At 43.3% G+C, this 9,126-nt stretch overlaps 1 long non-coding RNA gene across 1 annotated transcript; it reads right to left on the reverse strand.

Annotated features, from left to right (window-relative positions):
* Positions 1–1,977: 1,977 nt before the first annotated feature.
* On the reverse strand, positions 1,978–8,258 carry LOC308293300. Its single transcript, XR_013962449.1, has 3 exons — positions 8,148–8,258; positions 2,648–2,740; positions 1,978–2,066 (listed from the first exon to the last, which is right to left on the reverse strand). It is a non-coding gene; the product is annotated as an uncharacterized lncRNA (long non-coding RNA).
* Between the last annotated feature and the right edge of the window lie 868 nt (positions 8,259–9,126).

Below are 9,126 nucleotides of genomic sequence, written 5' to 3' on the forward strand. Positions count from 1 at the left end.
TGAAAACGGTTGAAACCCACTGAATTAAGCCAGTGGTTCTCACAGTGGATTCCAGGGACTCTGTGGGTTCCTTTAGTGGGGTCTGAATTGACCCATACAATCTGTAACTCTGGTCCATTTGGTTCCATTGTGTACACTGTCAGAGTTAAGGGGAGACCTTGAAATGTGAACGTTTGAGAAACACTAAATTAAGCGACCACAGCTCGTGACATCTGTCTGCATCTGCAGTGCATGCATCTCGTCGACGTTCAGTTAGCTCACACGCTAGGCTAACGTTAGCCGGGAGCGGTTGAACCGGAGCCGACCATTTGATTGATTGATTGAAGGCTTTATTAGAAGTTTGCATAGGAAAATGTACAGATTCATGACGGTACAGTTCACTGGTACAAGGTCTACTAAAAGGAGATCCATGAAAAGACTAAGCTTATTTCAACAGGAAACCATTTAAGTATCTCATATAACATTGAATGACAGACAAATAGAACACAGTACTATGCAGTAGACATGTAAAGAAAAAAAGAAAGAAAAAGAAAACAGTAGGTCTATACAATCAGTAAGTACAGTATATACAATATATACAAGGAAGGGGCAGGTAACAGTAAGTCTAAACAATCAGTATGTACAGTATATACAAGGAAGGGGCAGGGAGGGTAGGGTTGGGCTAGGTTTTTACCAGTTGTGAACGGCTGCTGCCTGTAAGTGGTTTTTTAGGGCAATTTTAAAGGATGCTAGTGATCCACACTCCTTTATGGCCTTCGGTAAGGCATTCCACATTTTTGTGGTATAGCAGAAGAACGAGTTCGACCCTTTCTTTGAGTTGACTCTGGGTTGAACGTGATCTGTGGCACTGCATCTGGTGTTGTAATTATGGACATCCTTAACGTTTATAAAGTATTTTGACAGGTACTTGGGTATCATAGTGGTGTAGTGTATCTTGTACACCAGTCCCATTGCAAGTTGCTGTACTCTGTCATCTACTCTGAGCCACCCCACTCTTAACTGGTGAGTAGCGGTGAGGTGAGTCTGATTGGGAAGGTTAAGCAGGACCCTAATTAGTTTATTTTGGGCTGTTTGGAGTTTAGTTTTTAGGGCTTGTGGGGCGTCACGATACCATACGTGGACTCCATAGTCAAAGAGGGGCTGGATTATTGCACCAGCTATGGTCTTCAGTGTGTTGAAGTTGACCATTGGGGCGATCCTCTGTAGGAAACGAGTTCGTTGGTTGATTTTTTGTATTACTTTTGAAGTCATCTTTTCGCTGGAAAGATTAGCTTCAAGGATACATCCTAAGTAAGAGATTTCGTTTTTTCGTGTTATGACCTTGTCACCCACTTTGATTGTGAAGTTCTCTACCTTTTTGAGGTTATGATTTGATCCAAAGAGGATGGACTCGGTTTTGCCCAGGTGAATTGATAATTTGTTGTCGTTAAGCCATGTGCAGATCTTACTCAGTTCAGAGTTAAGTGTCTTTTCAACCTGCAAGTGGTCCTTGCCCGAGACTAGGAGAGCCGAGTCATCCGCGAACAGGAACAGGTTGCAGTCGCAAGCAGATGCCATGTCGTTCACGTATATTAGGAACAACAGAGGTCCCAGTATGCTACCTTGAGGAACTCCACAGCTTACTGGGAGGGGGGGGGACAGGGTACCGTTAATCTCCACCACCTGTTCCCTCCCCACCAGGTAAGATTGCATCCAGCTCACTGCTGCGCTGTCAAGACCGATGGCTTTTAGTTTCTCTATCAGAATAGCATGATCCACGGTGTCAAATGCCTTCTGGAGGTCCATCATGACCATGCCACTATATTTGCCCTGATCCGCTTCGCGTTTGATTTGGTCAGTCAAATAGAGAAGGCATGTGTCAGTGGAATGGGATTTTCTGAATCCAGATTGGAACTCGTAAATCAGATTATTCTCATCGAGATATCTTGCAATCTGTTCGTAGACTATTTTCTCCATGACTTTGGCCATCCCTAGATACAGTCGCAGTCGACGCACCACACAGCGCCAGTGTGTCCGTTGTAGGTGCCGAGTCGCTCGCCGTTGACAGAGTACCACACGTTGGCTACCTGAAATTCAACAGATGGAAGACAAGCATAGACACAAATATGACTCAACTTTTGGCGTTTTCTATTTATACTGTATCACACAAAGCGAGTACCTGGCACTAACAATAAGTGAACTTTCAAGAGTTCAATGAACACAGGATTTTACAGAATATTATATTGTAGTGTAAAACAAAGTACCGGTATATGGTACCAAAAGCCAGTAAACGCCATGCAGTGGAAAATGCCAAAAGTTACCAACTAGTCCATACATGGGCCACATGTTCTTAATTTGGCCCGCAGGTTAATACTGATATATTATTGATTTCAGCTGTTACAATTCCAAACATGAAAACATGACCTGCTTTAATTCATTCATTCAATATTTATTTATTCTCGAAATTAGACTCATTTACAGTAATACATTAGAAGTAAACATCACCAGCTTGAAATTACTTACATATTAGTAGTTTGAATGACTAGTATAGTGGTCTTTTTTATGATCAATGTATTTGTATTTAAGTTCATAAAGTTAACATAGTATAACTAGATGCATTTGAAATTAAATAAACCTGAACAAGTCCATGCAAGTATTGTTGACTTACGGTGTCTTTAGCGACAGAGAAGATCAGGTCTCCTTCTCGGTTGTATTTGATTTGAGTGATGGACCTTTCATGGCCCTGGAGCAGAATGGGTTTCTGTGGGAGACGATACATAAAGAGCAGACAAAACGTTCTTAGACACAGTGTGGACAATGGCATCCAGTGTTTTCAGTAGCCAGGTAAGTATAACAGTCTGTGTTAGAGCAGACATAGCTGCAAATTGCAACACTAGATTTTTTTCTAATTATGTTGAATCTAGGGTTGCAATACTTCCCTCCCATAGGCAGCCAATGCATCAAAACATTTTTTTTTCTTTTTTGCTATCTGATTGTATTAAACAACGTCAAACTCAACAACATTGGTGCTCTATGGAAAGCTTGGAGTATCCTCTTTCTATCTACAAAGTGTTTGTTTCAGAATCCACTGTAGACATGTTATGAGTTACCTTCGGTCATTAAGTGTTGGAAACTTTGGAAGCGCTCGTCTTTGATAACGCAACATCCCACTGACACCTGCATTATGTGACATTTAGAACCAGGGGGTACACAGGACTGTTGAGTGACTTCCCACGAGCGCTTCCAAATCCAGCACCATCCAGAGTGTAAACCCTTACGGGTCCATTTACGCCCTCAAAAGTTAGATTTGTTAAGAAAATAAATCTGCATTACGTAATTTACAAGAAGTCTACACAATTAGGGAATCCAGAAAAACTGATATTTTTGACCAACGTTTGGCTATTATCTCTTTTATCCCACAGCAACACAGCATGGAATTGTACACAAAATATTATCCAACGACAACAAAATCTACGTTTTGTGTCTGAGAGGCTAAATCTCATCATCAAATGGTGGTCCGTGGCTCAAATGCTGAATAAATAACGGGCCCTTGATATGAAAACGGTTGAAACCCACTGAATTAAGCCAGTGGTTCTCACAGTGGATTCCAGGGACTCTGTGGGTTCCTTTAGTGGGGTCTGAATTGACCCATACAATCTGTAACTCTGGTCCATTTGGTTCCATTGTGTACACTGTCAGAGTTAAGGGGAGACCTTGAAATGTGAACGTTTGAGAAACACTAAATTAAGCGACCACAGCTCGTGACATCTGTCTGCATCTGCAGTGCATGCATCTCGTCGACGTTCAGTTAGCTCACACGCTAGGCTAACGTTAGCCGGGAGCGGTTGAACCGGAGCCGACCATTTGATTGATTGATTGAAGGCTTTATTAGAAGTTTGCATAGGAAAATGTACAGATTCATGACGGTACAGTTCACTGGTACAAGGTCTACTAAAAGGAGATCCATGAAAAGACTAAGCTTATTTCAACAGGAAACCATTTAAGTATCTCATATAACATTGAATGACAGACAAATAGAACACAGTACTATGCAGTAGACATGTAAAGAAAAAAAGAAAGAAAAAGAAAACAGTAGGTCTATACAATCAGTAAGTACAGTATATACAATATATACAAGGAAGGGGCAGGTAACAGTAAGTCTAAACAATCAGTATGTACAGTATATACAAGGAAGGGGCAGGGAGGGTAGGGTTGGGCTAGGTTTTTACCAGTTGTGAACGGCTGCTGCCTGTAAGTGGTTTTTTAGGGCAATTTTAAAGGATGCTAGTGATCCACACTCCTTTATGGCCTTCGGTAAGGCATTCCACATTTTTGTGGTATAGCAGAAGAACGAGTTCGACCCTTTCTTTGAGTTGACTCTGGGTTGAACGTGATCTGTGGCACTGCATCTGGTGTTGTAATTATGGACATCCTTAACGTTTATAAAGTATTTTGACAGGTACTTGGGTATCATAGTGGTGTAGTGTATCTTGTACACCAGTCCCATTGCAAGTTGCTGTACTCTGTCATCTACTCTGAGCCACCCCACTCTTAACTGGTGAGTAGCGGTGAGGTGAGTCTGATTGGGAAGGTTAAGCAGGACCCTAATTAGTTTATTTTGGGCTGTTTGGAGTTTAGTTTTTAGGGCTTGTGGGGCGTCACGATACCATACGTGGACTCCATAGTCAAAGAGGGGCTGGATTATTGCACCAGCTATGGTCTTCAGTGTGTTGAAGTTGACCATTGGGGCGATCCTCTGTAGGAAACGAGTTCGTTGGTTGATTTTTTGTATTACTTTTGAAGTCATCTTTTCGCTGGAAAGATTAGCTTCAAGGATACATCCTAAGTAAGAGATTTCGTTTTTTCGTGTTATGACCTTGTCACCCACTTTGATTGTGAAGTTCTCTACCTTTTTGAGGTTATGATTTGATCCAAAGAGGATGGACTCGGTTTTGCCCAGGTGAATTGATAATTTGTTGTCGTTAAGCCATGTGCAGATCTTACTCAGTTCAGAGTTAAGTGTCTTTTCAACCTGCAAGTGGTCCTTGCCCGAGACTAGGAGAGCCGAGTCATCCGCGAACAGGAACAGGTTGCAGTCGCAAGCAGATGCCATGTCGTTCACGTATATTAGGAACAACAGAGGTCCCAGTATGCTACCTTGAGGAACTCCACAGCTTACTGGGAGGGGGGGGGACAGGGTACCGTTAATCTCCACCACCTGTTCCCTCCCCACCAGGTAAGATTGCATCCAGCTCACTGCTGCGCTGTCAAGACCGATGGCTTTTAGTTTCTCTATCAGAATAGCATGATCCACGGTGTCAAATGCCTTCTGGAGGTCCATCATGACCATGCCACTATATTTGCCCTGATCCGCTTCGCGTTTGATTTGGTCAGTCAAATAGAGAAGGCATGTGTCAGTGGAATGGGATTTTCTGAATCCAGATTGGAACTCGTAAATCAGATTATTCTCATCGAGATATCTTGCAATCTGTTCGTAGACTATTTTCTCCATGACTTTGGATATGGAGCTAAGAATGGAAACGGGGCGGTAGTTTCCAGGGTCTAGTTTGCTACCTTTTTTGTGCAGGGGGGTTACTTTTGCTAGTTTGAAGTCCTGGGGGACATGACCCTGTTCGATGGAAAGGTTAATTATGTGGGTAATGATTGGAGCAATGGTGGCGGCTGAATCTCTGAGAAATCTAGCTGGGATTTTATCAAGGCCAGTGGCCTTGTGCTGAGGTAGGGCGCTCAATTTTTTAAACACTTCATCAGTTGTCACTGTGGAAAGTTTAAAGCTGTCTTTTTTTGACGCCCAGTTTTTTGTAGAATTTTTTAACAAATTCTTCACCATACTGCCCAGATGGGGCGACCAGTCTTTCGACCAGTGAACGGGCTGTGGTGGTAAAGGTTTTGTTAAGATGGGTAGCCACTTCACCTTTGTCAGAAATGAGAGCGGCGTCCGTTTTGATGTTTATGTTGTGGCATATGGTTTTTGATTTTAAGCCTAATTGGTTGTTAAGCAACTTCCATAGGTCTCGTGGTTTGTTTTTGTATTCATCGATTTTGTCGTCGATGTAGTTTTTTTTGGCGGATCTAACTAGGGCGGTTGTCTGGTTTCTAAGTCTCTTGCATTGAGCAGTAAGATGCTCAACGTGGATTTTGAGGCCAGGGTTGAATTTTTTCCTGAGCTTTTTGCAGCACTTTCGTTTTTCATCGTATTTTTAGTTTAGCTGATTCTGCAATATCTGAGTTATACCATGGCTCTTGGCGGGCTTTAACCCTGGTGGTATTCAAGGGGGCCACGTCGTCTAGAGCATTGGTCAATTTGGTTTTAAAACCGCGCCATGCTTCTTCGACATCTGTACACTGCAGCTCTGGGGAAAAGTCTACACCCGCTAGTTTGAGATTAAAAGCCTCACTGGAGTAGTTCTTCAGGCTTCTAGCAACGACAGTTCTGTGGCCACTAGCCTTGGGTTTGTGTATTTTTCGGGTAGAGTAGATCATATAATGATCACTAAGACCGCATACAATAGCCCCGCTAGCGGTGACTTTGGACTTGTCAGTGGTTACGACGAGATCTATGAGGGTTTGAGAGTGCTCTGTCACCCTGGTGGGTACTGTGACAAGCTGAGTGAGGCTGTATTGATTGCATAACCCATCAAAGGACTTGAACATGGGTGCGTCTTTACGCAAAATGTCCACATTCCAGTCGCCCAAAATGTGATACTCAGTACCGTCCACCTTTGCTAAGCTCTCATCAAACAGCTCAAAGAAATCATTCTGATCAGGTGGTCTATAGACAGCGCATACTAGTATGTTTTTTGCATGTTCAAAGATTACCTCAATCCATACAGTTTCAAGAGAACTGTGGTGTAAGTCTGGACGGGGGATAAAATTGACATCATTATGTACATACATGCAAACTCCGCCTCCCCACCTGTTTCTATCATTCCTGATTACAGTGTAGTTGGCAATTTCAATGCTAGCATCTGTAAACGAGTCATCAAGTTTAGTTTCAGAGAAGGATAAAATCTTTGCCTTACCGCCATGAAACATTCCCTTAATTAGCTCCAGTTTTTTGGGATTCAAGCTATTGATGTTTAAATGGACTAGATGAAGTCCTGGTTTCGCAAAAACAACAGAGTGCATGTTCTCTGTAGTGATCGAGCCAACGTCGGAGCTGGGGGGCTCTTTGTCTTCGACCGAGACAGGAAAGTTTGTCGTGGGGGGGAGGTGGTCATCATAGTCCGGTTGTAGTTGAGACTGAAGTGGGGGAGCGGTGGGGGTGGGGGGGAGGCCAGGTTCCTTTGTTGACTGGGAGCTCAAACAGGAGGAGATCCATGCCTTTTCGACCGCACGGGGTGTTGGTGTGGCGGCGCCGACAGCTTCAAAGCCAAGATATGCCGCCAGCCACGACTGATCTCGATCCCTGGGGGGTGGCGGGACCAGCGGGGGGGCATCCGGCTCGACGGTCATCTCCGGCGATCTAGCGGCTGCGAACTGGGCACCAGCATCCTCGGTGACGGGGGGGGCGGCAGGGGGACATCCAGGTCAACGTCGGCGCTGTTTTTATCGGGCGGCGGCTCGATCACCACGGCCGCGAGCTGGTCACGAGTAGCCTCGATGTTGGAGCTTTGCTGTAGAGAGCCGGGTGGGCATCCATAGCACTCGTCACCAGTAGAACCCGTGTCGATGTTTCCTCCGCTGGGGTTCTTTGTCTCGGAAAGCAGCTGTAGTTCCCTCGTGAGACGGGCGGCTTGCCGAGTGACTACGGGACCTGGATTAACCTCAATATCACCAGAAAGAAGCAGGATAAAGTAAATGATGGACCGCCTGTCCATTCTGCCTATCTGGGGTTTGTTCTTAGTCAACAGCAGCGTCCCAAGGAGCGTCAGTTTACTGAAGCCGAGATGTTTTGGCTCCGATCCAATGTGGAGGGAAAAAAACACTGCGTGATTCATCTCCATCCCGCACATAAATCTCCGTATATAGGCTACAATTATGAGCGTTCCATGGTGAACTGAGATACGAGTCGGCAAACCAAACAAGAAACAATAGGAAAAAAAGAAGAAAAAGTATCCCTCCTTTCCATCTCCACTAGATGAACAAAACACCTTCCTGGTAAACATAAATTCGGGGGGACATTTTCCACGATCAAATGTGCTCACCATCGCTGAAAAGCGAAGTGTTTCCCCTCGATCCTTTGTGCTCCTGATTTCAACTCAAACAAGAGAAAAGATGAACACTCGTGTTTCAGGCGGCGGAGATGAGGAGGAAAATGAACACGATCACTTCCGGGTTCACTTCCAGCAGTGACGGTTTGTTCGCGAGCCACCTGGTGGTCAGAACAGAGCACTGCTGGTGCTTTAGGACCATAGTTTGGGACGTGTGGAGATGTTGCCATGGCAACACAGATGATACACAAGCCTTTTTTTTATTTTTTATTTTTTTTATTGACAAAATATACAATACATACAAAGAACAGGTCAAAAAGCAGTCACATTACAATAAAATTAAGAAATACAAAGAAAAATATAATAAAATAAATAAAAAAGCTCGAGGTTACTTAGGTAATATATTCATCACAGATTCTTATGGTTTTCACAGCTTTAGTGTTAGTACAATGTTTTAAAGTATCTAAGTATGACAATAGTAGGGCTTTAAAAACAACAATATTTGGACGTTGGTTGGCAAATTTGGTACAATGAATATGATATTTAGCTAGAATTAAGAGAAGGTTAATAACATACATTTTGTCTACATTTATGTTATCATCGTTTGAAAGACCAAATAATATATGTCGAATACTCAATTTAAGCGAGGAGTCAATTTTGGAATTTATAAAATTATTAAGATCAATCCAAAAAACATGAGTGCAAGTGCAATCCCAAAATAGGTGACACGGAAGAAAAGCAGTCAGAGATCCTAAAGCAGGACTTCGCTGTTCTTTTCACCACACTGAGATCCTTGAATGACATTGAGGTATGCATCAGTGGACCACTTCCACCTATGATAGGGGGAGATGAACATTTTAGTAGACTATCTGCATTGAGTAGGTGGCTCGCAACCACATGTATCACTGAATCTATGCAATTTATTGACAACTTTGTTTTTTTCTGGGACCGCAAGCATCTTTTTGATGGGAAT

This window comes from Nannobrachium achirus (genome assembly GCF_963921795.1).
Source record: "Nannobrachium achirus genome assembly, chromosome: 10".
NCBI lineage: Eukaryota > Metazoa > Chordata > Actinopteri > Myctophiformes > Myctophidae > Nannobrachium > Nannobrachium achirus.